Source organism: Urocitellus parryii, chromosome 4, assembly GCF_045843805.1.
Source record: "Urocitellus parryii isolate mUroPar1 chromosome 4, mUroPar1.hap1, whole genome shotgun sequence".
NCBI classification, from domain to species: domain Eukaryota; kingdom Metazoa; phylum Chordata; class Mammalia; order Rodentia; family Sciuridae; genus Urocitellus; species Urocitellus parryii.
Genome location: NC_135534.1, coordinates 200,142,723 through 200,168,040, shown reverse-complemented (window position 1 = coordinate 200,168,040; position 25,318 = coordinate 200,142,723). Strand labels below are relative to the sequence as shown.

The following is a 25,318-nucleotide window of genomic DNA, read 5'->3' as shown; positions in this document are numbered from 1 at the left end:
TGTTAAGTCACCAAGTAGTATAAACCTTGTTAGTTTTCTCTTGCGTTTTTGCCTGAATGATGTAACTTTTCTTCTGTTTAGGAATAGACACTGGTGTAAGATGTTGGGTTTTAGGTAAAAGGGTGGTAGCTACTTTGGACAAAAGGTTTCTTAAAAAGGTTTTGTAAGTATAACAAGAATATAAGCCACAGCAACACTGACCATCTACAAATGTCCTGTATTTAAGTGTATTGCTAGCTGTCCAAAGAAGTATAGATTTTGATAGTGACCTTATAACTTTTGCTAATGTCTAAATAGGTATCTCCATAAATGGACTTTGAGTTTTTAAAATCTTTTATCCAAAACATTTAAAATGCCCTTATAACTTGACCCAAATATTGCACTTTTCTGATTGGTGTAGAACTTCTTGTTCTCTCTGGAACCAGAAGAAATATAAAGAATCTAGGCTTTGGAGTTGTTCAGAATTGTTTTCAATTTTTTCACTGACACTCAATAAATGTGTCACTTTCTTTCACCTTTTAAAATGAATATCATGCCTTACAACTCTTCACAGTAGGATTAAAGGTCATGTTTCTAAAGGGCTCAGCCCAGTATGTGGCATGTAGTAAATTGTGTTCAAATTGTAGTTGTTTTAGGCAAAAGCCTAAATTTTTGGTAGCCTAAACAATATTCTAGGCTACAGTAATACAAATCAATAAAACTTCATCTGCACACTGTCCTGCAATTAGTACATTTCTTCTTGGAGTGTGTGTGTGTGTGTGTGTGTATGTGTGTGTGTGTGTGTGTGTGTCTATTTTTTGAAGTGCTGTATGTTATTTTCACTATTTCCTGAAGCTTGTTCTCCTTTTCTCAGAAATGCTTGGCATATGTCTCCATTGATAAATGTAAATTTACGTTAAAGAATAGATGGTGCTATGCAAGTTTATGATGAGGCATTTGCTCCCTGAGAGCAGTCCTTCAGTTAGATGTTCCTGTGCAGCATGCCAACAGGTGCTTTCCAGACTTAAAGATTTCACTTGGCAGAATGCCTGAGGTTATGTCAGAAAAGGAAGCTTTTTGTTTGGAATGAAAGAAGTACATGGTGCCTACTCAATGCTTATAGTATATTTTATGATGATTGTTAATATTAAAGCATGAAAAGCTATATTCTAGAATATTAATTTTACTCATTACTTGCCTATTGTTTGTATCAATTCTCTCACTTCAGTTCAGAGAAACATACAAAAAAACTTTTACTCTGTAACTGTAGGGTTGAAGTTATGATGAATCAGAATCTAAGATTATTAGCCTTGGAAGGGACTTTGGAGATCAGTTAGACTAACCCTCTTATCTTGTAGATGAGAAAGCTGGCTGAGAGAAGTTGTGGCTTGCTCAAGGAAATGGAGTCACTTATAAGTCTGATTTTTGTTCCAGTGATATGAAGGTAACCTGGTTGAATGGAGAGAGCCCTGGACTTTGGAGTCACATCAGCCTGATTTGGTTCTAATTCCACCATTTATTAACTGTGTGACCTTTGACAAGTAAATCTGAGTCACTTTTCTGTTACGTTATTTGCAGGGTTGTGAGGATTATGAGGTAATGTAACTATAGCACAGTGCTTGGCATTTGCTCTGAGCTCAATAAATGCTGTCTGTTTTGCTGTACTGTTTTTCTTGATTACTTAGAACAGGTCATATGGCTAAGTGATTATTGTTTATGAAATGGGAATCAATGAGAATGTTGATGTTTTTTTGCCAAAGCCTTTCTCTGAATAATCTTAAGCTATTGTTCATTGGAGGAGAATACTGCTCACAGCAGAATGAGTATAAATTATTCGTCAAAAGCCTAGTGATGGGCCGGGATTGTAGCTCAATTGTAGAGCACTTGCCTAGCACATGTGAGGTGCTAGGTTTGATCCTCAGCACCACGTAAAAATAAATAAATAAAATAAATGTATTGTGTCCACCTACAACTAAAATAAACAAACAGCTAAAAATAAATAAATAAATAAATAAATAAATAAATAAATAAATAAGAGCCTAGTGACTATTGCTCCAAGTTAAATGGCCAGGGAGCCTAGTACACAGAACACTAAAATCAACCTACATTTAGTTGAGCCAGCATTTTTCAAACCTTTTGTTTTTGATTTTGTTTTGGAATACTAGGAGTTGAATTCAGGGCTTCATAACAAGTGCTGTATTCCTAATTAAAAGTATATCCAAGGTGAAAAAAAATTAGTGAGAAAAGTAGTGTTGCTTTACAATTATGCAAATTTCATTAGTGTCTGTAACAGAAGACAGTTGGGTTCTAATGGCTGCTTCTGCATTTAGTCTGTAGTAGTATGTTCTGGTTGAGGATATGAAAAAGAAATTGGCCATTTGGAAAATGCTAGTTCACTGAATTATGTTGATCTTCCAAATCTGACACATTTCATTATAAACCGTCTTCATACATTATGTAATCTTTGGAAAATCTATACTTAAGAGAGAGTGAGAGTAACCTTATACTGTTATGAAAATTAGTATTGGCCTAGTAGATCCCTGAAAGTGTTTTGAAGATTTCAAAAGGTACGCCATACTTGGAGAACCATGAAGTTGGATCTATTGATAAACTAAATAGAGTAACCATGTTTGCAGACACAGCTTTAATAAATACATAGTCTGGAAATTACTATGGAGTAGATTGTTATATAAGCCTTAATCTTAGAAACCATCTTATTCCTTGAAATAAAGAGCAGCCTAATTTTGAAATGTGGTGAATTTTTATTACATATTTGAATGTTCTTTAAAAATAAGGCATTGTATTAGGTACTGTTAAAAGACATGAAGTTTGAGAAAGAATTTCTTCTCTTGAATTTATGGTCTAGCTGGAGGGGCAAGATACATAATCTTATGAAAAGACGACTAATGTTGTGTTGTCTGTCACAAATGTGACATACAAGGAGAGATGAGGCTGTTTTATGGGAAAGTGCAGTGCTTTTTAGGTTGGAATGGAGAATTCATATAGAATAACTAGGCTAGGCATTTTCTTCTTTTTTTAAAAATTGTTTATTATGTGGTGCTGAGGATCGAATCCAGTACCTCACATGTGCAAGGCAGGTGCTCTGCCACTGAGCCACATCCCCAGTCCCTAGGCTAGGCATTTTCATCTAAGACTTTGTAGAACCACAGTATTTTAGTGCTTCACGAAGTACCTTGTGTACATCTTTGCCTACTTGTTTCCTTACTGAATTGTTAGAAATATTTAAAAAATTTATAAAGTGCCTAGCACCAGAAAGCACATACGGCAGCTATTATTATTGTTGTTAATATGGCTTTTTCAGCTCAGAGTTTTCTTCAGTGTACTAGTATCATAAGATGTTCGACTTCTCAATATTTTGAATATTCTGATCTCTTCATTTGTTGAAGGTAGTAATCCAACTATTCTGGACTCTATGGAGATTATATTACTATGTTCAGGTACTGACTGTACTAGGCATTTTACATGCATTTCGTCTTTAGGTTCTTAAAACAGTTTCACTGTTAGGTGGGCAGTGGTGTTTCCATTTAATAAGTGAGAAAACTGAGGGCTGGGATGGTTAATTGCTTGTAATAGGTCCTTAAAAGTAAGATGTATAGCTGGCTTTGAACCCATATCTCTGTCTCCAGAGTTTCATCCTTTACCTTTCCATTGTGGCAGTAAGTTGAAATATTTTTGGATTGTAGTGAACTTTTTTTTAGCTGTTTTTCTATGGATAGCTTTTTTTGGGGAGGTGTTGAATGGTGGCTCTTCTGTGCTTTAAAAAAAATGTATTGATTGGTGTTTGGATTCCAAAGCCATTTTTTTTTTTTAAATCACCTTTATTCTCTTAGAAAATAAAGGCTTTTTTTTTTTTTTTTTTTTTTGGCTGGTGGGGTGGGTGTTCTGCTGGGAATGGAACCCCAGGGCCTCCTGCATGCTAGGACAAGTTTTGAGCCCCACCCTCAGCCCAGGGCATTTCTTCACATTGAGAAATATGTTACTTAAAGAAACCATTCCTGGGCTGGGATTGTGGCTCAGCGGTAGAACCCTCGATCCTCAACACCACATAAAAATAAAGGCATTGTGTTGTGTCCATCTACACCTAGAAATAAATACATAAATAAATATTAAAAAAAAGTTAAAAAAAAACAAAAACATTCCTTTCCTCAAGTGGGAGTGGGCCTTAGGTAGGGCTTTGATTCAGCTCTCCCAGACCCACCATCATAGTACTGAGACCAAATGGGAATGTGGGACTGGCAGCAAGTTGAGGTGCTGAGAGCCCTGGTGACTTGTGTAATGCAGCACCTATTGTGGTTTTGGGGGTCCAGAAGGCACATTCTCAAACAGCTGAGGCCTCTACTAATGCACCCCCAAAGCCAATTAAAAAAATAATTAAGGCACTTAATTACTTAATGAAATTATGGGAAAATAGTAATGAATTAAAAATTTCTAAATCTTCTGTTCAGTCTTACTATATTGGTGAAGACCAGTTTGTAGGCTTTTGTAGGTTGTTTTGGCCAAGAATTGACTTACCTTTACCATCTAATAACATTACTGTTTGATTGGATAATATGGTTATAGTCACTTTTGAAGGAGTATTGTGGCTTACAAAGCTTATTTGAGGAAAAAATACATTTGTACTGGCAGTCAGCCAATATTTTATAAGCTACAATTTTCCTTTGAATAGCTGGTGGTTTGTAGCTCCATAATTTGTGGTTCTTCTGAACTTGTAAAAAGATTACACATATTTAAGTGACCTTATCACTTTAATGTTTTAAGCAACACATAGTGTCACATTTTGTTATGTTATAGTGTTCTTGTTTTACTTAATTTTCCTGGGTGGGGAATCCCTTTTAAGTTAATAATTTGTGCAGTATACTGAGAACCCACTACTCACAACTACAAAACAAACCTAAAAACCAAAATAAGTGAATGTGAGTTTCTCTACATTAGTCTGCCAAAATTCTTGCAGTAGCCATGCTATCCCATTACTTACTGACTGCTGCCTAGGTGTATAGAATTATGTGGTATGTGGGTTTGTTTGGGTGTTTTTGTATGACATTTAGGTTCATACAGACATTAGGTTCTGATACTGTTACTGTTGCTTTTCCGCATGCAGGTAGAAAAGAATACTTATTTTATTTGAAATGCTTAATGTTCAGTAGTTTGTTCTCAGGATTTGTGTGTAGGTAGTTAAATTTGCGAGAGTCATGAGATTATTTTAAATCCTTCCTTTTGATTTAAGGTTATATCTGACATGGGCTGCGGTAACCTCTTTGCTTTAAATATTTTGGAAAGCCAGATTAATAGTTACATTTTTGTATTTATAGAAGTTTCATAGATAAAATGAACCTATCATTCAGCTCCTGACTCAAGACTGTGTTGCCATGTAGGAACATTATTTAAAAATATACCTAATGAATTATTGTTTTGTGGGCTTGTCTTCTTTTGTTTCTTGGAAGGTGGATGAGGTTTGGGCTAAAACTTCTGTTTATTGGTGAAATGATTTTTGTTGCTAAGATTTTAGCAAATTGTTAATAGCTAGATACTTAACAACTCTTAATAATATTGGCATGCTAATAATTACACTTTGCTCCTGCTACTTCCTCCTCTTCTTCCTCCTAACCCGGTCATTGCTATATTACCCAGGCTGACCAGGAACTCATGATCTAAGCCATTCTCCTTCCTTATCTTCCCAAGTAGTTTGGAACAGGTGAGCACAACTGGATCTGGCTCTGGGTTTTACTTTTTATAATACTTTCTAGCTCTGGTGGATGCTGGTGCTCATTCTTTCTTTTTTTTGTGTGTGTATATATGTGTGTGTGTGTGTGTATGGTGGGGTGGGGTAACTGGAGATAAAGTTAGGGGCACTCAACCACTAAGCCACATTCCCAGCCCTATTTTGTATTTTATTTAGAGATAGGGTCTCAGTGCTTAGTGCCTTGCTTTTGCTGAGGCTGGCTTTGAACTCGGGATCTTCCTGCCTCCTGAGCTGCTGGGATTACAGGTGTGTAATACCACAACACTGGTGTGGTTCTCATTCTTGATTGAATATTGGGATTACTTGAGAGTTTAGAGAAATACAAATGCTTAGATTTTTACCTTGAGGGATTCTGATTTAATTAATCCTTGAGGGATTCCGATTTAATATTCTGTTTAAACATCTGGGTTTTTAAAGGTAATTCCAATATGCATTTGATTTTCTGGGAAATTTGTTAACCAACCTAAGGGGGAAATTTTGGAGAATATATGTTTACTGTTGGAGTTTATAAACTTTAAATTTTGAGATAATTGTAGATTCACATGCTTTTGTAAGTAGTCCATCTCTTTAATTTTGTCATTTCAAGAATGTTTTATAAATGGAATCATTCAGTATGTAAGTAATTAAGATTAGCTCTTTTTCCCCTCCTCAGCAAATTCCCTTGATCCATCCATCAAGTTTTTTTATGTAGTTTGTTCCCTTTTATAGCTAAGTAGTATTCCATGGTAGGTAGGTATGTATCATACAGTTGATTTAATTATTCATCTGTTAAAGGACATTTAGATTGCTTTCATTTTGGCTATTAATAATAAAGCTACTATAAACATTTATGGACAGGCTTTTGTATTATCATAATTATCCATTTCTTGAATAAATCCTGAGTTGTATGGTCAGTGTGTTTTTAGTTTTGTAAGATACTGCTGTACTTTTTCAGAGTGGTGGTACCAGTTTGCATTTTCACCAGCAATGTATGAACAATCCAGTTTCTCCACGTATTCACCAACATTTGCCATTATCACTATTTTTAAAGAAAAATTAATAGACTTTATTTTTGAGAACAGTTTAGGATTACAGAAATTGAGGAGTGTTTCCATATATACCTTTCTCCCTCATGAGTTCCATCTTGCATTATTATGGTAAATTTGTTACATGTGATGAACCAGTATTGAGGCATTATTACTAATTGAAGTCCATAGTTTATATGGGTTCACTTTTTCTGTTGAACAGTTCTACGTTTTTTTTTTCTAAATATTTTTTAGTTGTCAATGGACCTTTATTTTATTTATTTATATGCAGTGCTGAGAATCTAACCCAGTGTCTCACACATGCTAGGCAAGCGTTCTACCACTGAGTCACCACCCCAGCCCCAATACTACAGGTTTTTTTTTTTTTTTTTTAGAGAGAGAGAGAGAAGAGTGTTTTAATATTTATTTTTTAGTTTTCGGCAGACACAACATCTTTGTATGTGGTGCTGAGGATAGAACGAGAGAGAGAGAGAGAGAGAGAGAGAGAGAGAGAGAGAGAGAGAAAAGAGTGTTTTAATATTTATTTTTTAGTTTTCGGCAGACACAACATCTTTGTTTGTATGTGGTGCTAAGGATCGAACCTGGGCCTCACACGTGCCAGGCGAGCGCACCACCGCTTGAGCCACAGCCCTACTACAGGTTTTTGATGACAAATGAACAATGTCTTGTATCCACCATTATAGTACTAGTTTCACTGCCTGGAAGTCCCCTGTGCTCTAGCTGTTGTTCATCCCTCTTCCACCTTTTTTTATGGTGCTAGGAATGAACCCAGGACCTCATGCTTTCTAGGCAAGCGCTCTACCAATGAGCAATTCCCCTAGCTCAACAACTGATCTTTTTACTGTTTACTGTCTCTATAGTTTTGCCTTTTCCAGAATGTCATATAATTGAAGTCATAGAGTATATAGAGCTCTTTTAGACTGGTTTCTTTCACTAATCAATGTATATTTTAGATTTCTCTGGGTCTTTATGTGGCTTGAAACTCTTTTTGTTGTTGAATAATATCCCATAATGGATGTACCACAATATTCAACTGTGGCTGTACCATGTGCAATTTATCCATTCATTGGTTGAAAGATATCTTGGTTTCTAGTTTTAGAAATTACGAGTAAAGTGACTTTATCTAAACATTTGTCTGTGGCCTTTTGTGTTGACCTAAGTTTTCAACTCATCTGAGAAAATTCCTAGGAGTGCAGTTCCTATATTATGTGATGAGACTATGCTTAGCTTGTAATAACCAGCCAAACTTCTCCACAGTGACTATACCATTTGGCATTCCCACCAGCAATTAATTAATTTTTTATTTTAGCTATTCATATAGATTGTAGTAATATCACATTGTGGTTTAATTTTCATATCTATTATGAATGATATTGAAAATATTTTTGTGTGCTTATTTACCATTTGTATGTCCTTTCAGTGAAAGGTTTGTTCATGTCTTTTGCCCATTTTCTGATTTGATTGCTTGTTTCTTTTACTGTTGCATTTTGAGGGTTCTTTATATATTCTATTTAGAAATTATTTATCAAACAGGTAGCTTGCAGTTATTTTTCTCCCAGGCTTGGATATATGTTGTCTTTTCTTATTTCCTTAATAATGGATTTTTTTTTTTCCCTTTTTTGGTGGTGCTAAGGATTGAACTCAGGGCGTTGTGCATGCTAGGTAAGCACTCTACCCCAAGCTACCTTTGCAATCCCTTTTCATATTCTGCACTGGGTCTTTCGTAGAACAAAAGTTAGGTTTGATAAGGTTCGATTTATCAGGTTTTCTATTTTAGAATCTTGCTTTTGTTATTAAAACTCAGTTTGCCCAATGTCCCAGATTTTTTTCCCTAAAAACATTTTTTTTCCTAGAAATTGTGTAGTTTTACGTTAGAGTGTGTAATTAATTTTGAATTAGATTTTATAGAAAGCATGGTTGGTATATGCATCACATTTTGTTTGGTTTTGTTTTTTGGATGTCCAGTTCTACATTCTCATTTGTTGAAAAGATTGTCATTTCTTCCCCCTGAATTGCTTTTGTCCTTTTGTGGGAAAACTACTTGGACAGATTTTTTTTTTTTTTGGACCTATTTTTGGGTTCTCTGTGTTCCATTGGTCTTTGTGTCTATTCTTTTTTAAAATTTTTTTTGTATACAAATAATATTATTATAGTGGTTGATATATCTTTATTTTATTTATATATTTTTATGTGGTGCTGGGAATCGAACCCAGTGCCCCATACATGGCAAGTGCTCTATCACTGAGTCACAACTCCAGCCCATGTCTATCCTTCTTCAATTCCATATAATCTTGATTGTAGTAGACATTAAATTAGGTAGAGTGATTCCTCCCATTTTTATTATTATTTTTCAAAAAAATTTTAAAAGCTGTCCTAGAGTAAGTAAATTTAAGAGTAAGTTTGGCTATGTCTATAATCTGCGATGGGAATTTTATTAAATTCATAGATCAATTTGGGGAAAATGCATATCTTTTCTGTGGAGTGCCTTTACTATTATGAGAGTTTGGAATGAGATTAGAGAGAAGCAGTTCTATAGAGACAGTCTTCTAATTGCTTTAAAGATTATTTGTAATTAGCAAAATATTAACCTTTTAAAGTCCTTACTTTCCTTTTTGTGTTAAAAATTACCATTAATAGATCAATGGAAATTGAAGGTATTTTTTCATTCATTCCATAAATCCACCATGCGGCCAGCGCAGTGGTTTCATTAATGAGGTTCTTGGCATAAAGTTAGCTAGATGAGATCGAAATAAAACACACAGACTCAGTTACCTTATTTCTATTGCCAGGTCTGAGACGGCTCCCCTCTCTGGTTCCCTCCTCTAACCGCCCAGTAGGGCAGCAAGGATTACTCAGGGCTAGCAGGAGAGAGAGAGAGTTTGAACACGCCTGGGAGTAGCTTTTTATTGGGGAACAAGAGATTTAGGGGAGAATTCCATCCAATGAAGGTTGAGGGGGGACTGCACTCCAAGGTCAGGGTCAGTGATTGGGCCCCCGGGGTCAGTGGTCAGGCACACCCCCACACACGGATGGGCTCTCTCATCAGGAAAGGGCCGGGAAAGTTCCGACACAGCCAGAACGCCTCAGACCCTTAACGGGAGCCACCCAATCACGTGTCAGAAATGGCTTCCCACACATAAATTCATTCCATGTCTGTTTTGGCCAGACATGAGTCTAGGTACTAGAATATAGTGGTGAATAAAACAGACACTCTCCCAACTTTGATTGATCTTACACTATTCCAGTGGGAAGATGGTAAACAAGTGATCACAAAATACATCAAGAAGGGCATGCAGACAATTGAAATAGGATATTAAAATAGAAGAGTAAATGGGGTGGCTACTTGATTGCCTTGGGAAGAAAAGGGAGAAGATTATTCTAGGCAGAGGGAATAGCTAAATGCAGTGGAGGAACAAAAAAGGAGGACAGAGTGTCAGGAGTGTAATGAGTGAGAGGAAGAGTAGTACAAATGAGGTTGGTGAAGTAGGCAGAGGCCAGATCAACTGGGAATTTGTAAGCCAGGGTAAGGAGAATGGTTTTTATTCTGAGTATGAGAAACCACAGGAAGGTGGTGAAACAGTTTGATGTTGTCAAAAGGTGACTTGAATTTTGTATTGAGAAAGGGATTTTAGGAAGGGGCAAAACAAAAGCAGGAAGATGAGTTATGAGGCTGTTTCAGACTAGGGGTGATCCTAGGGAAGAATTTGATAGATTTTGGAGATAGAGTCAACAGGTTATGTTGATGGTATCTATATAAGAACTGAAGGAAAGAGTAATTGGGGATAATGCCTAGACTTGGTGATTATTGGTGTTCAATGAGATTAGGAAAGACTTAGGGAAAGGAACAAGTTTTGGAGGGGAAAAAAATCTACAGTCCTATTTTGATTGCTTTATGTTTATGTTTCAGTGATATCAGTCATCAATTGGGTATGCAAGTCTGGAGTCCAGGGAGAGGCCAGGATTGGAGATGGAATTTGGTGATCTGTATATAGACATAGAGTTGTGAAACTGAGAGACATCACTGAAAAGAAAGTGTGATGAAAGAAAAGGGGCCTGGAACAGAGTCTTGGAGCACTGGCACATTCTGACATCTGGAAGAGATGGATGGAGGTAGAGGCAGTAGAGCCTAAAACGTTTATTCATTGGTGATGTTATTATGTTGTGGCTAAAGTTATAGAAGATAAAGATATAGAAAAATGAATGTTTAAATGCCTTCATTGAAATATAAGAAAGTTTTGTGATATCCACTGATGGGGGTATGATGTGAAGTTGGAGGAACAGATAAGAAGATACATTTAGAAACTACTGTCTGTTAGAAAAATAGTTAATGATGTTTGCTTTCAGTGAATGCTAGTAGAATCACATCCTTTGTGGGCATGATCTCTTTTTCATTTGTCCTATGGAATTTATAGACTTGAAAACATTACAGGAAATGCAGGATTTGTATATTTTGGTGTGGTGGGCAGAATGCTAAGAATTTTTATACAAGACAATGTATGGTTTCATCAAGAAAACATCATATATATTAAGTGATTACTCTGGGTCTAGCATAGTGCTAAATTTGAGGGAGAATGCAAAAATGAGTATAAAATATATATATGCCTTGTGCTGGGCATGGTGGCGCATGCCTGTAATCCCAGTAGCTTGGGAGGCTGAGGCAGGAGGATCTTGAGTTCAAAGCCAGCCTCAGTAATTTAGTGGGGCCCTAAACAACTCCGTGAGACACTGTCTCTAAATATAAAAAAGGGCTGGGGATATGGCTCAGAGGTTAAAACAAACAAAAACATGCTTTGCTTTCATTGAACTTGGATGAAAAAGTAAAAAAAGAATACTAAAATATAACTGGTAGTTGCATAGGATTTCTTGAAGGAGTTGGGGCCTGAAGAATAAGTAGGACTTAAGTAGAGGATAAAAGCTAATTCAGGCAATAGAATAGTATAAATTATGGGAAGAAAATTGGCTCTTTGGTTAGAAGACCTGATTTAATGAGGACTTTCATTTAAGAGCTTTTAACCTTGGACGACTCCTTTGACCTCTTTGAGCCCATTTTTCTCTGTGGACAAACCTATGTGGACAAAGGACTATTATGAAAATGAGACTATGAGTAGCTTCAACAGTAATAGTGTTGTACTAATTCTTACTTCAGGTCAGGTTTTCAGATATTTAATTGTATGAACATATTTTATAAATACATATTTTGTATTTATCAAATATATTAAAACTTTTATTAAAAAGTTTTTATGGATTGCTCCTAGTTCATTGCTAGGCATTTGATAAATTTTAGATGGTAACATTATTACCACCTGGCTGTTGAAAAGAATAGCATAGCAAAAAGATGATAATCCTTGTCTTTCAGGAGTTTGTGATCTTGGTGAAAAGTCATAAGAAATTGGGGAAAAATGTAAGACAGTCTGTGCTCTGGTGCCTAAATTTGTGGTATGAACAAATTAAATGTAAGTACATTTTAGTTGGTACAGGCTTCATTGTGTCAATGAGACTAAATGTAACCCAGGAAAAATAAACATGGGTGGGCATTCGATATTAAGAAAGCATTTATTTTATATACTGTTTATTTTTAGAGGCAGAAGTATAAATGTGACTGCCAGTGCTGTAGAAAGCTATTGTAATACTTAAAAACATTCTCATTCGTAAACTTTTTGTAGTGTTATAAATGAATTTACCTTTCTGCCTGTACAGTTTAATGAACTTGTGTCCGCTTTCCAGATGGCATTGTAATGTAGAATTTATTTTTTGGGGGGGGGGTACCTTTTTACAAAAACTGAATTGTTTTTATAATAGACTTAGTTTTAATATCTATTTTTTTGTATGCGTATAAATTAAAAAAGTTCTCTTTCATACTGTAAGATTTATTGTTAGAAAGGCAGGGTAAATTTCTGAAATTTCTTTGAGTAGTCTCTGTTTACATTTTTAAATTATTTGGACCTCAGCTATTGAATTCATGTGCATATGTGGGATTGATTCTAGGATGACTTTTTGTTTTGAAAAACAGTTCTAGTAGAGTCCTGTACAGCCTGTGCTGAAACTGGGTTGTCCTAGTACAACACATTGTTCTCTTTTGGTCACTATGATGGTTTTGTAAGTAGCCAGACCCTAGGTCATGCTTCATTTATGTAGCTGTCTTCTTCATTTATTGTCTCCTAGTTTGTCTTTAGGGATTTAATTGCATGTCTACTAGAATACTTTGCACCACCAAGTATGTCAAAGAGAATTTTTGATAACATTCTGGTGTCTTATTGATACATGATCAGCCTCATGAAACTGTGCAGTATCGTGATGGATTTTATAATTTTATTAATAGTTTAACATTGAGTGCTGTACGCCATGCAGTCTGCTAAGCAGCCTTAACTCTAGCCTTTCTTTCTTTTTTCATTTAAACATCTCAAGAGCTCAGTGAGGTGAGTACTGCTTTTATTTCCCCTTTAAAGATGAGACAGAGAGGTTTAAGTTCCTATTCTAAGGTTACATGGTTAGCAAGTGGTGAAACAGGGATTTGAACCCATGTTGTCTGGTGTCAGGATATACTCTACATATTCTCTTATCCAATATGCTTTATGGTCTCCTCAGATAAGGCCTTTCTGGGAAACTCATAGTGGGAGTTTTATTTTATCTTTAATGTATTATTCTTTTTTTTTTTTTTTAGAGAGGGGGGGGGGAGAGAGAGAGAGAGAGAGAGAGAGAGAGAGAGAGAGAGAGAGAATTTTTAATATTTATTTTTTAGTTCTCGGTGGACACAACATCTTTGTTGGTATGTGGTGCTGAGGATCGAACCCCGGCTGCATGCATGCCAGGCGAGCGCGCTACCGGTTGAGCCTCATCCCCAGCCCTTTAATGTATTATTCTGCATGCGGTCATTAGAAGCTTATCCTCTGTTTTAGTCAGCTTTTCGTTGCTGTGACCAGAAGACCTGTCAAGAACAATTAGAGAAGGAAAATATTATTTGGGGGTTCATGGTTTCAGAGGTCTCAGTCCGTAGATGACCAGTTTCATTCCTCAGGCCCAAGGTAAGGCAGAAGCATGAGGTGGAGGAAAGCTGCTTGAGACTTGGCACCGGGAAGCAGAGAGAGCTCCTCTTTCCAGGAACAAATATAAACCCCAAGGGCAGGCTCCCATGTACCCACCTCCTCCAGCCACACCCTACCTGCCCATAGTCACTGCTCAGTTAATCCCTGTCAGAGGATTAATGCATGATTAGGTTGATGCTCTCATAACCCAATCATTTCACCTCTAAGCTTTCTTACATTTTCTTACACATGAGCTTTTGGCAGACACTTCATGTCTAAATCATAACATTCTGTTAAGATTTTGTAGTAGTAGTAGTATTCTTCTATGTATGTAAAGAGTTGGCTATTGTATTTGTTAAATAACCCTAGCTGCTGAATTAGAATCCTGAAATGCAATGGCTAAAACCTCCAAATTCAGTGTTTACTAGTCTGGATGGTTGTTATCACGTCAACTTGTGGCTCTATTTTATATAGGCATTTACTATCTACTGTCTTCAATGCATTCCTTCTAAGGTATTCACTGGAAGTACAGGACAAGAAATTTTCTCTTAAGCTTGTGAGGTGAAAGTTGTACCTATATAATTTGTGCTCACTTCCATGCTAAGCTCCTAATTCATTACCTTAAGTAGCTATAAAGGAATTGGTAATTGTAACGTTCTTTATCCCTGTTGAATTTAGGAGGAAAGGTATCATTCTGTAGTATTTTGAGTATCTCATCAGTTTTGAAATATTCTTGGGAGTACATTTTCAGCTTAGAATATGAAAGTGGGCACCTCATCCTAAACTTACCTTGGGAAGAAATTGAGGGTGGATTTTGGTGGAGAGTCAGCAGTCTCTGCTGTAGCTATAATACTGTGAATTTCAGCAAGAATTCCCGAACAGCCCACTGCTACACATTGTAACATATTATTGCACACATTCAATTTATATTCTTGTGTCAGACCTGTGAGGTAAGTAAGTAGATAAAGCAGGTGTTGGTTTTCCTAATGTAAGTAAGAGAACTAAGGCTTGGGAGATTAAGTGTTGTAGGAAACTATTTAGCTGGGACTTAAAATCTAGGTCTTGTGGCTTCAGCCAGTATAGTTTGTATAAAACACCTTTTTTTTTGGGGGGGGGCAGAAAATTCTGTATAGCAGTTTACTGTGGTCACTGCTCTTGTGTCCTTTCTTAATAGTGTGTTCAGTATTTACAGATGTCCAATATATACTGATCTTATTTTGAAGATTCAGGAAATACTTGCGTTGCCTCACAGTCATCATTACATTCATACTTAATGTCATACTTTAGATGTATATCACCTAATGGGATAACAGGTAACAGCTTTTACTCTCCTTAGAAGTTAAGATTTAGGGGCTGGGGTTGTGGCTCAAGGGGTAGAGTATTCACCTAGCGTGAGGCACATAAAAATAAAATAAAGGTATTGTGTCCACCTACAACTAAAAATAAATATTAAAAAAAGAAGATTTATATTCTTGTTTTCAGGAGATAAAATGACATGTAGAAAAAGCAAAGGGGATAACAATAGAAATAAAATAGGACATAAAAATAGAAATAAAATATTGGGACAGTTATGTTTTCTTTTAGTACAAAAAATGTATTATGAAATACAGTACTTATCTGTGTACTTCCACAGATTATTTTGCAGTGCTATGTGGTAAAAGTTACTTTAGTATATGCTGCCCAACAAGCTGAGAACATATTTTGCTTATGAGCAGCTGGAGGAGTTTATTCTCCTTGTTGACACTAAGAGGCAAGGTGCCATTCTTTAGCATTTTGTATATTTTCATCAGTATTGAAATGTTCTTGTTGGGGCATTTTTAGCTGTAGAGTTTATAGCAATCTGATTTAGGGATTGAATGCTGTGGACTGTGGCAGAATGTTAAGTATTTGTACCAGATGGATTATTAATCAAAAAGTAAGATGGAGACACCTGCACATTCCCATTTTTTAAAAATGATTTTTAAAAATATGGACACAATATCTTTTCTTAATTTATTTTTATGAGGATCAAACCCAGTGCCTCACATGTGCGAGGCAAGTGCTCTGCTGTTGAGCTATAACCCCAGCCTTGTGCACATTCCCATTTTCAGGTAACAAAGACAGAAAACTCATTCAGATTTTCTTATTTTTGATTATTTTTGTTGGAATTCTGTCTTGCTAACACTGTTTTTATTAAATTATTTCAGAAGAGGTGACTTTAGGATAGCTGATTTTAATAGAAATTATATGATTTCAGTTTATTTTCTATATAGATAAACCATCCTTTAGACATTCTCTACAGGAAAAGTTTAAGACTATAATTTAGGGTAAAAAAAATACTAAACTTTTAACTGTGAGTTCAGACAAACAAATATATTATCTTAGCACCTGGGTAATGATCTATAACTAGTGTATTATGCTAAAGTTGTGCCTTATCCAGTTTTTGCTTAGATTTTCAGTTGTCTCATAGGATTGCAAAAGAAATACAGTGGCTATATTATAAATTCACTGAAGCCTTATTGGAGTCCTTATACAACTCAGGCTAGTATTCTTTGAATACTTTGCAAGAATCTCTTTATCCAGATCTTTTTTAGTTCATTATTTTGACATGTATATTAAATAAAAAAAATAAGCTGAAAAAATAGATGGAGCAAAAAAAAATTTTTTCAACTTGTGTAGCTTTGAGTTACTTTTTTTTTTTTTAAGTTGTAGTTGGACACAATACCTTTATTTCATTTATTTTTATGTGGTGCTGAGGATCGAACCCAGTGCCTTGCATGTGCAAGGCGAGCACTCTACCACTGAGCCACAAGTTATTTACTTTTTTAAAAAGTTAAATGTAAAATTTGGCCTTCTGCTATAGACAAAAAGAATGCAGGCAAGTATGAAGTATGTATCTGTTTGTTTGTTTTGGTAACAGGGATTGAACCCAGAGCCACTTAATCATTGAGCCCATCCCTAGTTCTTTTTATTTTTAAGACAGAGTCCCACTAGATTGCTTATAGCCTCACTCAGTTGCTGAGGCTAACTTTGAACCTGTGATCCTTCTGCCTCAGTCTCCCAAGCTGCTGGGATTGCAGGCATGTACCACCATGCCTGGTGGCAATGTTTTAAAAATTTTTCGTTTCTCTTTATTTGCTTTAAATGATGAGATAACACTTACAGGTCATCTTAATGAAGTTGAGTTACATCAAATTTTAAGGTATGTCATTTGAATCCTGGTCATAATGTGATTCCTATATTCATAACCTGAATGCCTATTTAAAAAAAAAGCCAATTGAACAAACAAAAAATATTTATGCTAACATGATGCATTTCATGTAATATTATTCTTCCAAAGGGTAGGAGGAGAGAAAGGAAAAGTTTAAGACTACAATCTAGGGTAAAAAAAAAAAAAAAAAAACAGCTAAACTTTTAACTGTGAGTTCAGAGTTTGAGTCAGACCTGCTAATATGTTGTTTGATAATCTTAGGCAAGACACTTTTCTGGGCCTTAGTTTTTTTCTTGATTAATAAGTTTCTTGTATTAATCGTTTTGACCACATCAGCCTGTGATTCATATTTTCTCTCTCTCTCTCTTATATGGGAGTATGGGAGGCTAACAGTATGAGTGGCTTGTTTTTTTTTTTTTTGTTTTGATGAAGAGTTATGATAATAGAAAACTGATTTGAATTATTATATGTTTTCTAAAATTAGTTTTAAAGGAATCACTAAATTAGAAGCATTTAGTTTTATGTTTTAATTGTGCCTCACTGTTGTCATTTTAAAAGAAGCCTTAAAACTGTAAAGATGGACAAAATGCTTTGAAAGCTTACTGCTCAATGAAAGAAATTCACTTATTGTGCTTATTCAGGTTCTTATGAATTTTTAAAAAATAATTTTATTTTTATTTATTTATTTATTTTTGTGTTGTGCTAGGATTGAACTCAGTACCTTACCATGTGCTAGGCAAGTGCTCTACCACTGAGCCACAACCCCAGCCCTCTTCTGAATTTTTATCTTAAGTTATGGGTGATGAAATAATTTAATATGTGCAGATGTATTGCTAAATTTTTTCTACATTTTTATTATGAAAAAAGGTGAAAACTGTACAGTGAACATTCATTTATTCTACAATTAATGCAAGTTAGGTTGTACAGTTAACATTATCTTTTATTAGCTTTATCTCTCATTTGTCCATCCCACTATCCATCTATATATACAGCATCTATCAGCCCATCTTAATTTTTTCCCCCACCTTATTTTTTTTAATTTTTTTTTATCGGTTGTTCAAAACATTACAAAGCTCTTGACATATCATATTTCATACTTTAGATTCAAGTGGGTTATGAACTCCCATTTTTACCCCAAATACAGATTGCAGAATCACATTGGTTACACATCCACATTTTTACATAATGCCATATTAGTAACTGTCCCCCACCTTATTTTTTCAATGCAATTTAAAATAAGCTGCAGATATCCTTACTGTTTACTCCCCACATTTCAACATTTATATTATTAGCTAGAATTCAGTACTTGTTTATGCTTTTTTGGTTGAAATTTACACATGTAAAAATACACAGTTTTCTAACTGTGCCATGAATGGCAGTCATTAATTGAACACCTGACATTTTTCAGGGTCTGTGTTACTCTTGTAGATAGATGAATAAGACAGTGTCTGCCTTCACGGTGCCAGTGGAATGAACAGGAGAGACTTGTAAGAAAGGAAGTTCAGTATAGTAGTTGTTTTATTTGGATCTTTTAGTTGCAAATAATAGGAAGAACCAAAGGCAAGGAATTCATAGGGGCTTTTGGATATGATTAGAACCAAGAACTGGAAGGCAAAAAAGTCTGTTTTTTTCACTGTCATCCATTTCATTCCATTCTTCTCTTTGAAGATCTAGTTTCTCTTTTTAGTACATATGTTTGACTGCCTCTCACAGCCATTCTTTTACATTTAACCATTCTCAGTTACATTGACATACCAGTATTCTGTCTTATTTCATGTCCATATTCTTGGAAGGTGAAATCTGATTGGCCCAGCCCTGGCTCATTTGTTTTGAGGGCAGGGTTTTTCAGTATATATTTCCTGATGGAAGCCTGCTTTTGTAGATGCTGAAGGTAGGAGGAATAGCAGAGATAACTTCCGGAGTCATTTGTAGGCTGAAACTGAAAACTGCTTCTAACTGTGTGATAAGAAAAGGGAGGGGGATGAATCACTATTTAGGTTGGAGTGGGGGGGGTGGTGTCAGGGATAACTTCCTAGATAAATTGGTGTTGGGTTTTGAAAGATAAATTCAAATGCAGTGGGAATTTAGTGGGAAGGAAGGATATGCCTGATAGAAGAGCAGCAAGAGAAAGACAGGAAATGGCATAGTGTGTTTTAGGTAGCTATTAGCAGGTTTGTACCTTTGTAGGATAAGTTTTGAAGTGGAGAGGCTTTGGTCGAGGCCAGAGAGGGAGATGAGGCTAGTTCATGGAAAACCTTACCTTGCAAGATAGGGGGAGCCAGGGAAGATTACCGACAACAATCAGATTCATTTCCTTTTGGTGTCATTTCATTGAATGAACCGGAGGCAAGTGGGGCAGACAGAAGATCTTTTGAGAGCTTGGATTAAGAAAATGGCAGCAGCAGAAATGAAGAGAGGAGATATTTAGTCAGTAGAATGTTCAGAATTTGGGATTTATTTGATATCAGGGAGAGGGAAGATGATGTCCCCTGGTTTCCGGATATGGTTAACAGATAAAAAACCACAGGAGACTGAGATGCTGGCAATATCATGTTTCTTGTCTTCACTGATGATTACAAGTGTACTTTTTTCCAGGACTATTAAATTGTGCATATATATTTTATGCATTTTTCTAATCGTAAATTGTGTTTCATGTTCTAAAATATTGAAGAACAGAAACATAGGAGAAAATAAATTTCAGAGAAAAATTGTTGACTTTAGGATTGGACTTTGACATTTGGGTTGTCCTTGCAACCTTCCAGATGGAGATACATGGAAGGCAATTGGATGTGAAATTTGAAGTGCAGTAGAGAAGTTTGGGCTGCCAATAGATAGAAATGAAAAGATTAAGTTAGATGTGTAGTTCTCATGCTTGGCTGTACATTAGGTTCTTCTGGAGAGCTTAAAAAAATACTGATAACCTGGATTTGACCATAGACCAACTAAACTGATCTCTGGGAGTGAGAACATAATATCTAGGTTTAAAAGTTGCCTGTGCTTTTATTTATTTTTTAAATTTTTTATTTAGTTATAGATAGACACCCAATATCTTCATATGTGGTGCTGAGGATTGAACCCAGTGCCTCACACATGCAAGGTAAGTGCTTCACCACTGAGCTACATCCTCAGCCCCATGTACTTTTATTTATAACACTTAGAGAACAATTGGGTTACAGGAAGATCACTTGTTCTCTACAATCCATGACTGAGAAATAGAGTTTTGCAAAAATAGAGTTTTGTAATTGCTTTAGATCATAACACAGGTTTAAAATTTGTTTTGAACACAGTTCTTTCACCTCATCAATACCATGAATAGAAAAAGTATGCTTTTTATTAAAATAATCATGCATTGTATTTTTGAAAAATATGTGGAAGTTCCACGCATTTTTACCTATTTGCTTTTTCTGCTATAGTAGCTGCTAATAAAACAATTTTAAAACAGAAGGTTTCCTTTGATTAATTTAGATAGTTATGACTTTTCTGCCTTTGCAGCCAAACATAGAAACTTGTCTCATCCTAAAGTGTCTTTGAGTAGTGAATATGAAGGAAGGTGATTAGTAAGTAAATTGTGTGATGTAGTCTGAAAGGCAGACAGCTATAAATGGTGAAAACAATCTTTGGTATCTGTGATATGGAAAAGACAATTGCTTACTCATCTGTCTTTTCATTCCCTTACTGCGTTGCTTTATAACCCACCAGGGGCTTATATCCATCAATAAGTATCTTTTTGTTTAAATTTTCAGTTGCAGATGGACATAATACGTTTATTTATTTATTTATTTATTTATTTTTTAAAAGAGAGAGTGAGAGAGGGGAGAGAGAGAGAGAATTTTTAATATTTATTTTTTAGTTCTCGGCAGACACAACATCTTTGTTGGTATGTGGTGCTGAGGATCGAACCCGGGCCGCACGCATGCCAGGCGAACGCGCTACCGCTTGAGCCACATCCCCAGCCCCGTTTATTTATTTTTTATGTGGTGCTGAGGATTGAATGCAGGGCCTCACACTTGCAAGGCAAGTGCTCTACCACTGAGCCACAACCCCAATGAGTATTTATTAACAACTGCTGTCTGGAAATCTGCTAGGGAATTTATGTAGGTTACTGAATAAAAAATTAGATAAAGCAAATAGGTAAAAATGCGTGGAACTTGCATTAAGTTTGTCCCCCCAGTGTTTGAGTTGGGTATGGCTTATAAAAGAAATTTGAAAGCCGAATTATATGGTAATTATAAAACTATACTTGCCAGAGACTGGAGTGATTTTTTTTTTTTTGGGCTTGAGAATTTTCGGGTGACTTAAACATAGGTGATTCTTCTGACATGTTGGCCTCTCAGTTCCTTGAGTACTCTTCTCTTCTCTGTGTAATCTTGTTTTCCTTGTACCATGGGTCTCAGATTTGTTGATAGTACCCTTTTCTTTTAATTAATTTTTTATTTATATATGACAGCAGAATGCATTACAATTCTTATTACACATATAGAGCACAATTTTTCGTATCTCTGGTTGTATACAAAGTATATTCATACCAATTCATGTCTTCATACAGGTACTTTGGATGATAATGTCCATCACATTCCACCATAATTTCTAACCCCATGGCTCCTCCTTTCCCCTCCTACCCCTCTGCCCTATCTAGAGTTCATCAGTTCCTCCCATGTTCCCCCTCCCTATCCCACTATAAATCATCGTTCTTATATCATATAAAATTTTTGACATTTGGTTTTTTGTTATTTGGCTAAATTAACTTAGCATTATCTTCTCTAACCCCATCTATTTACCTGCAAATGTCATGATTTTATTCTCTTTTATTGCTGGGTAATATTCCATTGTGTATATATGCCACATTTTTTAATCCATTCATCTATTGAAGGGTATCTAGGTTGTTTCCACAGTTTAGGTATTGTGAATTGTGATGCTCTACACATTGATATGGTTGTGTCCCTATAGTATGCTGTTTTTAAGTCCTTTGGGTATAGACTAAGGAGAGGGATAGCTGGGTTAAATGGTTGTTCCATTCCCAATTTTCCAAGAAATCTCTATACTGCTTTCCATAATATTGGTTGCACCATTTTGCAGTCCCACCAGCAATGTATGAGTGTGCCTTTTTCCCCACATCCTCGCCAACACTTACTGTTGTTTTATCTTCATAATAGCTGCCATACTGACTGGGGTGAGATGAAATCTTAGAGTGGTTTTCATTTGCATTTCTCTAATTGCTAGTGATGATGAACATTTTTTCATATATTTGTTGATTGATTGTATATCATCTTCTGAGAAGTGTCTTGTTCAGTTCCTTGGCCTATTTATTGATTGGGTTATTTGTTTTGTTGAAGAAGCTCTTTTCTCCAATGCATGTTTTTGGTGCCTTTGTCTAATATAAGATAATTATAATTTTGTGGGTTAGTCTGATACTACCCTTTTCATTGTTCTTTATCTCCTTGTTGTTCTCATTCTCTTCTTCATCCATCTTAAATACCATAGTCAATCATTATACAGTCTCCTCTGCATATACCTACGTGCCCATGATAATTTAAACATATTCACTAGGCAAAAATTCTGACTCCCCTCTTATTCTGCATCTGTACAACTGAATGTTTCTGGAAAACGTACCTGTACATCCACAATCATGCTGATTGGTAATATTTTTAAATTTATGAACTTGAACTTTTTTAAAAAAATTTGTTTTAATTAGTTACACATGACAGTACAATTATTTTGACATATCATACATTTGATGAGCTTGAACTTTAAGTGGGCCCTTAATGCTGTCAGGCAATTGTATGTACCTAGTTCATTTACTCTCTCACTCTCCTTTCTTTCTTTTTGTTAGAACATTATAATTATGCATATAGTATTTGGGTTCATTCATTTTGGCAAAATAACACATGCAAGGAATTTGATATTAATCTCCATCTTCCCTTTTCCCCCCCTCATCCTTCTTCCTGTTCTCCTTCCTCTACTCTATTGATCTTCCTTTTTACTCCTTTATGTATTTAGTTTTGATTTATCCCCCCTTTTTAAAACTGGTGACAGCTCTCTCCCATTCAGCTGAAGACCTTGCTTCTTTCTCCATTAAGAAAATTGAAGCATTCTGTACTTATGCATTTGCCCTTAACTCCTCTTAGCATAGAATAACCAATCATCTGTCTTTTTATCAAAGACAAGCCCTTCACTTATGTATTAGATATCATCCCCCTCTCAACTGTTCAAGGAAGTTACTCTAGGAACTTTCTAGGTACTGTTTGGTTAGACATGATTCTATGATAAATGAAAAATTTTTAAGTACATTTCATATGAAACTGATTCAACATTCTGTAATTTTTTTTTTGGGGGGGTGGTTGGGTACTGGAGATTGAACCTCAGGGCACTCAACCACTAAGCCACATCCTCAGGCTTATTTTGTATTTTATTTAGAGACAGGGTTTCACTGAGTTGCTTAGAGCCTGGCTTTTGCTGAGGCAGACTTTGAACTCACGATTCTCCTGCTTCAGCTTCCTGAGCTGCTGGGATTACAGGCGTGAGCCACTGTGCCTGATTGTATATCTGTATATATGATTTTTGAGCAAGATTTTTTTCTTCTCCTTTTTTTTTGAGACAGGGTCTTGTTAAGATGCCAAGGCTAGCTTTGAACTTTCTATCTTCCTGCCTCAGCCTCTCAAGCCACTGAGATTATAGGCATGCACCACTGTGCCCATCACTTTTTAGCTAGTTTTGAGTCTTTTTTAGTTATTTAAAAATTTTTTTTTAAGTTGTCAATGGACCTTTATTTTATTTATTTTTATATGGTACTAGCCCTTTAGTTATTTTTATTGGAGTATACTTTATATATAATAAAATTCACCCTTTTGGGGTTTACAGTTCTGTGAATTTGGACACACATATTCAGTCATGTAAACACCAGGATGAATCTGTAGAATATTTCCATTACTGCAAAAGTGCTCTTGGGTCCTTTTGTAGTCTTGTAGTCAGCCTGCTCTCATCCCCTCCTGCCCCTGGCATTCTCTGATCTGATTTCTAGTTTTGCTTTTTTCAGAATGTGATATACATGAAGTTATTAAATGTTAATCATTTTGAGTTGTTTTCATATAGCCTAATGGTTTTGAGATTCATCCGAGTTATTGGATGTATCAGGAGCTGATTTTATTGCCCACTAATATCTCAATGTATGGATTTTCCACAATTTATTCATACAGTAGTTAGTGGATTTGGGGATGTTTCTAGGTTTTGAACATATAGAGTAAAGCCACTATAAACATTTTTACCCCCCCTTGGGAAGATAAGTAGGTATGGGATTGCTGGGCTATATGGTGAGTAAATTTAACTTTATAAAAACTTGTTTTTCAAAGTGATGAGTGAGTCTTTTTCATACTCATCAAATGGAGTATTAGGACTCTTAGTTGCCAAAACCGGAAATTGACTCTGGCAGAAGAACTTATGAATAGGATATTAGATGGCTCATAGACTCTCTTGGAGAGCTGGAGAGACAAGATTCAGAACTTACGTATCCAGGGACATTATCCTAGGAACAGTCGCTGGAGTTTGAATTGCCAACTCCATTAAGGAATGTTAGACATTACAAGTAGAACTGCTGCCTTTAGTATCTGGAGGAAGCTGCTATTCTGCTTTCAGCTTACCGGAATGATTCTCTAAGGATCTACCTTCTTTTGAGTCATTAGCTTTTGAATCACCATCTAGGTCCTGCCACTCTGCCACTGAACCACATTCCCAGCCCTTGCTTAGCATAATATAAATACTAGTTTATCTTCCTGTTTTCCTTTTGTCTCATCTTTTTTGTAAGTAAGTTTTTTACTGAAGTGTAATAACAAAATATATAAATCATGCGTGTATAGCTTCATAAATTTTCATTAGGTGAATTCACCTTTTTAAACCAGTACCCAGAAGAAGAAATAGAACAATACTAGCACTCTAAAACCCTTTTCCTCCTAGTCATGGAACCCTACTTCCCACCAGGTAATCATTATTTATTCTGACTTTATTTAACTGGTTTAGTGTTTTTTTTTTTTTTTTTTTTTTTGTGTGTGTGTGTGTGTAGTACTGGTGATGGAATCCAGGGCTAGGCAAGTGCTCTACCACTGAGTTATATCCCTTTAAAAATTTTTTTTTTTTTAAGTTTTGGAAACAGGTTCTTTTTCAGTTGCTTAGGCTGGATCCTCTTGCCTCAGTTTCCCAAGTAACTGGGATTATAGCATGTATCACTGTGCCCAGAAAGTTTTGTCTATTTTCAAGCTTTAATCAAAGCTGTGTATTCTGGGTATATGGTTTCTTTCTTTCAGGCTTTGTGAGGTTCATCTATTTTCTTTTCTTTTTTAAAAAAATTTTT

General features: G+C 35.7%; 1 protein-coding gene across 5 annotated transcripts in view; it reads left to right on the top strand.

Moving 5' to 3' along the window:
* Positions 1–25,318, top strand: part of Strbp (spermatid perinuclear RNA binding protein) — a 160,829-nt gene that overhangs the window by 16,068 nt on the left and 119,443 nt on the right. Inside the window, exon 1 of one of the 5 annotated variants that reach the window (XM_026386300.2) lies at positions 12,178–12,218. The exons of the other annotated variants lie outside the window; for them this stretch is intronic. The gene's annotated coding sequence lies outside the window, so the exon portion shown is untranslated. Of the gene's footprint in view, positions 1–12,177; positions 12,219–25,318 lie in introns of those variants that run through there. 5 annotated transcript variants of the gene reach the window in all.